This window comes from Micropterus dolomieu, linkage group LG04 (assembly GCF_021292245.1).
Source record: "Micropterus dolomieu isolate WLL.071019.BEF.003 ecotype Adirondacks linkage group LG04, ASM2129224v1, whole genome shotgun sequence".
NCBI classification, from domain to species: domain Eukaryota; kingdom Metazoa; phylum Chordata; class Actinopteri; order Centrarchiformes; family Centrarchidae; genus Micropterus; species Micropterus dolomieu.
This window is the reverse complement of record NC_060153.1, coordinates 22,660,024-22,669,877: the sequence shown is the minus strand read 5'-3', so window position 1 is coordinate 22,669,877 and position 9,854 is coordinate 22,660,024.

The window sequence follows — 9,854 nt, the reverse complement described above, 5'->3', positions numbered from 1 at the left end:
GTAAAATACAATAAAATAAAAGGGATAAAATAAAGTCAAATAAGATCGGGAAAGGCTCTCCTATAAAAGTATGTTTTAAGAAGGGACTTAAAAGAGTTCACTGACTCAGCCGACCTGATTTCCTCAGGCAGGCTGTTCCAGAGCCTCGGGGCCCTGACAGCAAACGCTCTGTCCCCTTTAGTTTTCAGTCGAGACTCTGGAACAGACAACAGACCTCTGCCGAGGATCTCAAGGTACGTGCTGGTGTGTATGGGACTAAAAGTTAAGAAATATAACAAGGCGAGAGGCCATGAAGAGCTTTAAAAGTGATCAATAGAATTTTAAAGTCAATTCTAAAACATACTGGGAGCCAGTGTAATGAAGCTAAAATAGGAGTAATGTGGTCATATTTCTTTGTTCTGGTTAAAAGCCTGGCAGCTGAGTTCTGGACAGTCTGGAGTTGATCAGTAGATTTTTGGGTTAAACAGGTAAAAAGGCTGTTGCAATAATCCAGGCGTGATGAGATGAAGGCGTGTAAAATGGTCTTGGTGTCCTTAAAAGTTAACATAGATTGAATTTTTGCTATATTTCTAAGTTGATAAAAACATGATTGAACAAGCTTTGTGTTGTGCTGCTCGGTTTTGGGGGGCGATAAATTATAACAAATATGATAGGTTGCAGCCCTCCAACTTTAAGAGTGAGAACTTCAAAGTAGTTAAATTCATCACAGCGTACTTGATGACATTTAAAATTTTTCCTATACACGCTCACTAGCCCACCACCACGACCACTGACCCTCGGTTGACTAAAACAATCATATTGAGGTGGACACAGTTCATCTAGCTGGGTATAGTCATTCATTTGGAACCATGATTCAGTTAAAAACATAAAATCTAGATTTGCAGACAAGATAAAATCATTTAAGAGATCTCACATTGAAGAGAGCCATTTTAAATGAGTTTGTTCTGGGTGCTGGAGTTGGTGCAGTTGTCCTAATCCTTAAGAGATTACTAATATTTCTGTGTGGGATGTGCACATTTCGGTTTACTGGTCTATGCGTGATGATGACAGGAATAGAAGTCTTTGGAACAGCGCTGGGAGCAGACAGTTTTACATGCCAGCAGGTGGAGATTTGTGGCAGTGAGGCAGAGATCTGTTCAGTGACTGGTAGTGTGTCCAGGTGTGCTGCATGAATGATTAGTCATTCACGTAAGTCATGTGTGGACCGCACCACATGCTGTATGTGAGCAGCTAACATTTCTGAGCCCCGTTTGTTTGGGTGAAGTCCGTCTGTCTTAAAAAGAGACTTTCTTTGCCAGAAAATATTAAAATTATCCACATAACACACACCGTGAGCCCTGCCGGCGGACTGGAGCCAGTCGTGGAGGCCAAGGAGTCTACTGAAGCGGCCAGCACCGCGACCAACTGTTGGAATGGGACCAGAGATAAAAACAGACTTTCCACACTGCTTTAAAAAGTTAAAAAGACGGTTAAAATCTGATTTTGTCAGCTTGGACTGCTGAAGAGCTGTGTCATTTGTTCCCATATGGACTATCACCCTTGTGATGGAGGACGGGAGTGATGGCATTAGGTCCTGGAGTTTTTTTAATAAGCGCCAGCGCGGGAGATGTAGCCGGTGGAGAAGATGCAACAGTGTCGGCAGGCACTATCTGTCGAAAGAGATCCGTATCAGGGAGACTCGAAGCTGCAGGTGCATCCGCTGGATGGACCGGAGTGTCATCAGACAGGGCTGCATAGCGGTTGGAGAGGCCGATATGCAGAGGAGAGGCAGCCCCATCCGAGCCTCTCTTGCAACCACGGGATCAGCCCTGGTTGACTGATGCTTCGGAGTCGAGCAAGAGGAAAGCCTCGGAAGGGTAGAGGGGTCCCATAGCACGGTGTCCTGGATGTTAGCGGTTGCGCTAAGAGAAAAAATCAGTTTGGCTTATACTGAAGCCACATCCATAAAGCCAGTCAGCAGGGAATCTTTCTCTTTGAATTCCTCTGAAAGTCGTCGGATGTCTTCCGTAAGGTCAGCAATCTTTTTGTTCGCTTTCTTAAGGAGTGTGCAGTGGGGCAGAGTTATCTCGGCTAGCATAGTCACCGGAGCTTTGTTGTGGTCAGTAGCGTTGATGGCGTTTTTGCGGTCATCTAGCTTAAAATCCATGCCGGATGACTAAAAATCCTTAACCCACGTAAAACTTAAGTTAAAAACTTAAGTTAAATAAAAAGGATATAAAAAATTTAACTAAAAAGTGTGGATTAAAACTGGATAAGAGTCCGGTTTAAGACGGAGCTTCCGACAGGTGGCTACCAACGCCAACGCATGCACAGAGTACAGATTACGTCAGCAATTACATCAGCAATCTTGTGACTTACCCGTGACGTAGCAGTACATTTAAGTGCACAATACACTACTTCAGAATTCATTATTCAATTTTGCGCGTAACATTGCGATTAATCGTGATTAAACATTTTCATTGTTGCCCAGCACTAATTCTAATATTTATAAATTAAAATTAACAATAACACAAACAGAAGACTGGAACATTTTAAAATATTTGTGTGGATGCACCAAATGTGTATGGTCAAAATGAAAAAAATTTAAACTAGAAAAGACTCGAGCAAACCAAAGCTGTACAATTCTCAAGATATTATGTATAAAAAATAGGTGCAGTTGACTCCATGAGGGCTGATGCGTATGCTGGGGAAAGGAAAAGCATTTGCACCATACACACACAAACAACATTTTATACAGTAGAAGGGTGTACTGCCTTTTAGTATCATTTGGGCTCGAATTACAAGTTGTGTCTCTCATTTCATGTGTCACATTAATGATTAATCTACAGGTTATTTAGTGTTTTAACACTGTCAGAGTTTTTCAGTGTAAAAATAAATCGTGTTTATATGTCGATATCATAGATGGGTACTAATGATGTTCATCTGCTGCAGAGTCCTCCTGCTGTCGCATTTCTGAGCTTTTTTTTTACCAATATGAAGTATATTTCATGGTAATTAAATAACAGCTACATATAAATAATCACAAAGACCAAGCTAGTCCTGACAAATACTGCACTGGTACATGAATGTGTGTTGGTCTGTTGAGACAATACATTATATTTACATTTATTCATTTAGCTGATGCTTTTATCCAAAGCGACTTAAAATTGCTATATATGTCAGAGGTCTCACGCCTCTGGAGCAACGAGGGGTTAAGTGTCTTGCTCAGGGACACATTGGTCTCTCACACCAAAGGCATGTGTCTTATCCATTGCCCCATAATACTCAAATTTTTGGTGGTGTCAGATTGTAGTAGATATCTTCTTTCACTATATTTCTGTTCTCGCTGACGTCTGGTCCTGGAGACACATGTTTACAACAAAACATAAGGAGTCACAGTTAGTGTCTATGAATGTGTGTGTTGGTGCATGTTGTGTTAATACATACCTTTCACTTTGCATTTATAAACTATGACCAGGGCAAACGCCAGTATCAGCAGTACAGCAGGCACAATGAACACCACCATGTTAATGTGTGTAACATCTGAAAAATACATACATAAACATGCCTTTGATATTTCTGTCAGGAACGTGTGTTGATTTTGATCCAATAGGTTCCGCAGTTATGTTAGGGGTCACAGTGCTGGTCTGGATTGGAAAGTCTGTCAGAGAAAAAGATTCTTAGTTCTATTGTCCTTTTATTATTGTCTATTATTGATTCTTAGTCCTATTTATTTCCACATCAACAAAAATAAGAAAAAAAGACCTTTAATTTAAAATGTACTGAGCGAATGTAGTTTCCAGCGCTCCACTGTGAGTCTGAACCACACCAGTATGTTGCAGCATCTTCTGCTTTTAGCTCTGTGATCATGACCAAGAAATAGCTGGAAGAAACATCATCTTGCAGTGTGAACCTGCTTTCACTCTTCACCACATTGGTGCAGTTGCAGCGGTGGTCTCCCATACAGAGGAACTTCCTGTTATCCCGGTGTTGTGGTGGATAAGGACACTGCATAGTTACTGGACGTCCCAAAATGCCGTTCAGTTTGTTTGTCTGCACACAGCACATCTCTGTGATACAGAAGGACGTTTGAGCCAACCAGCGAATCTTGGGGAAATAATTTGAGTACAACAATAGTGTAACACTTCATGTGCTGTTACACCACTTCGCTTTGCACAGTCATTTCCCAACTCACCGCCATATCATCAGGTTATTCAACATGTTAAGGAACAAAGTACATTTACTCAAGTGTTGTTCTTATGTACAATTTTGAGGTACTTGTAATACTTAGTTAATTCCTTTTTATGTTACTTTGTACCCCACAACATTTTGTACTTTTTACTCCATTACATTTATTTCACAGCTATTGTAAGTAGTTACTTTTCAGATCAATATTTTATGTTTAAAACATTTCATCCTCTCTCTCTGTCTCTGTCTCTCTCTCTCTCTCTCTCTCCATATATATATATATATATATATATATATATATATATATATATATATATACATCAAGCATCTAGGCATGCAGACTGCTTCTACAAACATTTGTGAAAGAATGGGTTGCTCTCAGGAGCTCAGTGAATTCAAGTGTGGTGCTGTGATAGGTTGCTACCTGTCCATTCACTAGCAAGGACCACAATCAACAGATACGATTAAATGATTTATAGATTTATAGAACAAACAGAAGATGTATGAGGCTTGCAGTAGCTGAATAGAGATTCGAAAGCGTTGTGAGGAAGCTACAATAGGGAAATCCGCCGTAGCGCCTGGGCACTACGGACCCCCAAAAGGCTTCCAGTTATTTGAGAGAACACTGGGTGATCTGGGATCTTGAGATCTGAAGTGTAGTGATGGTACGCTTGGTAAGACCAGCAGTGCATGATCTGTATCGGATGCTCGGGAATGACGCCACGGTAGGCTGAATGGTAGCTCAGATCCTGGAGGAGTGACCGAAGTAACGGATGGGAGAAATGCCTTACAAAAGACATGGTTGTGTGCCAGGATTCCCTATAGTTCACGAGGGTCTTAAATGGTTCAGAGATGACTGGACTTTGGAGAAAAAGATGAACGTAAGCTGGCCCAATTGACTGGACTTCGGATTGCTTTAGTAGAAAGCATGTTGTTTGAGGAATGACTGAATTGCGGGCATGACGCTGAATGTCAAGCAAAGAGGAGATGCAGTGAAATGACACCAAAGAGAGCGAGTGTTGACTTAACGTCTAAGGTTCAAGTCAAGTGAGGGATGCTGTAACCAGCGCAGATGGTGTGGATGTAGACGTACAGCGAGTCTGCTGTAAAGCTGATGATACACAGAGCAACTTTTAGAGCAATCGTGCAGGGCAACGTTGCCGTCAATGGTAACATTGCAGCGCTTCGAGAACCACTGCCAGGTCCCAGGTGGGAACTCTGGAACGAGTCACGGGTCTCATCCTCCGGGCTCCACGGAGGAAGCGCACGACCAGTGGAAGCCTCCCCAAGGGCCCATCACTCAGAGTGGAATGCTGCAATGGCAGCCACATATACTTTGAGCGTGGACGGGGAGAGTCCCGCGGAGAAACGGTGCTGGAGGAACTCCAGTATCACAATTACCGAGCAGGTAACTGGGTCCACCGCCCGTTCTCTACACCAGGTGGTGAACACATTCCACTTCAGGCCGTACATCCATCTCGTGGATGGGGCTCTAGAGTAGTGTGAGTAGTGTCTCGACCGCTCCTGCCGTCATGCCCGCCTCCAGGAACTGCGCCCCCTCAGGGGCCAGACCCACAGCTGCCACAGGGTGGGGTGCGGGTGAAGGATCCGGCCCTCCGCCTGGGACAGCAGGTCTCTCCTTAGAGGGACCTGCCAGGGCGGGCCCTCCAGGAGCGATATTAAATCCGAGAACCACACTCGTGCCGGCCAAAACGGGGCTACTAGTAGTAGACTGACGCCGTCCTGACGGACCCGCTCCAGACCCCCCGGGAGCAGAGCGACTAGGGGAAACGCATACAGATTCTGCCTCGGCCACGTCTGCACCATGGTATCCAGCCCTAGCGGGGCTGGGGGCGAGAGGGAGAACCACAGGGGACAGTGCGTAGTCTCTCGTGACGCAAACAAGTCCACATCTATAGGGCTGAACTTTTCCCATAATAACTCCACCACCTCGGGAAGGAGTCTCCACCTCCTCTCAGCCCCTGTCTCGACAGCAAGTCTGCTCCCTGATTCTGGGTCCCAGGGACGTACATCGCTCTGAGGAACAGCAGTCTCTGCTGGGACCACAGGAGATCTGATGTGCCAGTTTGCATAACGGGCGTGAGCGCAGACCCCCCTGGTGATTCAAATAGGCCACCACAGCCGTATTGTCGGTTCTGACAAGGGCATGGCGACCGCGGAGAGCAGGCAGAAAACTCCTCAGAGCTCTGAATACCGGCAACATTTCCAGGCAATTTATGTGGCAGGAGAAATGATGCTCCTGCCAGGAGCCTCTCGCAAAGCGGCCGTCCATGACCGCGCCCCATCCCGTGAGTGAGGCATCTGTCGAAATAGTTCGGCGACAGATCGCTCCCAACACGGGACCTTGGAACAGGAACCAAGATTTCCTCCATACAGACAGGGAACGAAGGCACCTGCTCGTAACCCTTATCAGACGGAGCGGATTTCCCCTCGGGGAGAATCCCTTGGATTTTAGCCACCACTGCAGGGCTCTCATGTGCAGTAGTCTGGAAGGTATTATACTGGACGCTGCTGCCAGGAGACCCAACACCCTCTGAAAGTGATGGCGCAGCCTAACTGCACTCTGGTCACTGAGGATAAAATGGACTTGACGCGTGCGGGAGACAGGTGGGCCCGCATCATCGTTGAGTCCCACACCACCCCTAGGAACGTAGTCCGTTGGGCGGGCGTCAGCACGCTCTTCTTCGTGTTGAGCCGCAGCCCCAAATGCTGAAGGTGGGCGAGGACAACATCTTGATGCCGAACCGCTAACTCCCGAGACTGGGCCAGGACGAGCCAGTTGTCGATGTAGTGGGCCGGGGGGTAGTGGGTCCCCCTACTCGAAGCCTCAGGACCTCTTCCCATGGACCCGCCGAGACTGAAGGACGGAAAGGAGGGTTTGGAAAAAATGGAAAAAATGGTAAGGGCCGATGTGGGAGTGGCGCTTGGTGTTGCAGAAACCGCTCGTCCAGTTTACTGCCAGCTGGAGACTGCTGCACAGCCTGTGGCCAATCAATATGCAGCTTGGCCACAGCCCGCTTCACCACTTCCAACAACTCATCGTATCCCGGCGAGGGCTGATGACGTTCCGTCTCCCCGAAGTCATTCTCCACGATGCTAAGCACATCTAGCTCCTCAGAGCCAGACCGTGCAAGACTCTTCTCTTCTTCTCTTTCTCCTGTAGATCAAATTTCTCATTTAATTTCATCCCAGCTGAGTCTACATACATGCAGGCATGCCTGAAGTAGCCTAAAGTCTTTTTAAATGTGCATATGGCACCTTTTCACCTCAATCATAAATTAGCTTAATTAACTTGAATTCAGTTAAAAATAAGTTATTGATGAAAAATTTGATAGGAGGGTCTGGGGGTCCTCCCCTAGAAGATTTCGAGCATTAAACACTTTTTTGAATTCCGGAGATATTTTCTGCACCAATTTATGGTGGCAATGTCTTTATTTTTTATAAAGAGAAGGACAAAATTTAGGTGGCAGGTGACAATTCAGAATATAAAATTATAATACAATGTAATGCAGTAATCAGTAGCTTGTTTTTTTTTACCTTAAGTTACTATTTTTAAATATAGAGATTTATTCTATATTTACAATGCACTGTAGGCTTATTGTGCAAATAAACATAGCATTTGTATTTGTTAATAAACACTTGTTGGTGCAAGCTATTTTTCAGAACATTTTTAACAAATGCTTTCAAAAATTGGTGGGTAGCTTACATGTACCCAGCATCCCCAGTGTAAATGATGATCCCTGCTCCCTCCCTACAGGCAGAGTTACTGGCTCCATGCTTACTGCTTCACCTCCACTCTCCTCCTGCTCTCTCTTTCTCTCAGCCCTGTCACTTTGTCCCTCTGCTTTGCTGTCTCATGCCTCTGCCTGGCAGTGGCCATGGCTCTCCTTCACTCCTTCAAGTGCCTGCCTGCTCTATGTCAGGTACTGCAGCTGATGTTGAAGCTATTGCAGCTCTAGTAGCAAACATAGGCTATTGGTTATTTTCGCGCATTTGGCGAATTTCTATTTTTATTTTTGGCCCACAACACAAGAAACAGCTCCAGCAGAGGGGGTGGGAGTGGAGGCTAGTGTGATTGGGCCAGCCCAGTGTCAGTATAGGCCTATACTTTTGGGGCCGGTCGTTGGCCCATTTAAAAAAAAAACAGTTATATAAATAAATAATTTACGTTACAGGGGCCCCAAAGGTTCGTAGGCCCACCGGGCATTTGCCTGGTATGCCAGATTACCAGTCCACCCCTGTGTATACCCCCTTTTGACCGTCTGACAGACACAGAGCCGTCGGGGACTGTAGCCTACTCGATGAGACGAGCGCACTGATATTCATCAGAGGAAGAAAACTGAAAACACTTGTGATCAGACAGCAATATCACCACAATTCCAAACAAATGTTCTCTTCAGCACCGGTGATAAAGCGCAGCTCACAGCTGCTTTAGAGGTAATGAAGCATCCTGGAGACAGTAAAACAGTAGGCTAGTGTCTCAGAGCGAGGGGGACAGAGACAGCATGACAAAGCGTCAGGTGTTGCGGTCAGGTGTAATGATATTCTCTCACTTCTTTGCAGCGACTGTTAACTGTTTGTGTTAATACATTGACTAGACACTGACCCACAACATTTATATTTAAATGTATTGATTACAATTTTGCTAGGGACAATTCAGTAGTCGCGGGCAAGTCCTGAAGCTGTGAGCAATGCTCTCTCTCTCTTTCTCTCTCTCTCTCTGCATGCCTGCTGAGTTATGGTGAGGGGGGTCACGTTACGTGAACTTCAAACAAAATGTAGCAATATTATTGCAAGTAGCCTGCGCTCTTTGAAGAACTGCGAGACAGGCTGCCCCATGAAGATTATATTAACATGGAAAATATTTTTGTTGCTGTTGTTCAGGGCTACAGTCAAAACATTGGGGACTAAAGCCCCGGAAAGATGACCCGGTGACGTAATGGCTCAAATGACACTCTGTTTTTCTTGCCCTAAACCTTTTGGAAACCTGATGAAGAAATCTAATTTGGGGTACGTCTTTTCTTTTTCTTGCATAGGTGTCATTTACACTGTGGACACTGGGGACATGTCCCCACCACTTTTTTAAAGCATAATTTGTTGGGGGAAAAAATTCTGAAATATAGTACAGTTACAGTTAAATAACAAATGAAAATGCCTTTAGGAAAGGTTTATTTGCACATTAAGAAAACATGCAATGCAATTAAAATATAGAAGAAAAAAATGTGCATTGTCCAAAAAACGTAACTTAAGCTAACAGAATTGTTCTTTGTGGCGATTTTAATATTCATGTTGATGACCCCAACAATGTTAATGCAACTGACTTTTTAAATATGGCCACTTCTTTCAACTTCAAACAACATGTCAAAGGGCAAACACATAACCGTGGTCATACACTGGACTTGGTTTTTACCCTGGGTGTCAGCATTTCCTCTGTGGAATTAGTGGACATGACCATATCTGACCACAGATGTGTTGTTTTTAGCTGCGATTCGTCTGTTACTCATGCCGCCTCACCAAGCTCCGTGTGTTGTCGCATCTTTAATGAACAAAGTGTTTCAAAGTTTTGCGCATTCTTTCAGAGCCAAAGCCAACACCTGTCTGATTCCAACACCAACAATCTGGTTGATCACTTCAATCATATCTGCTTGTCGTCACTAAATATTACT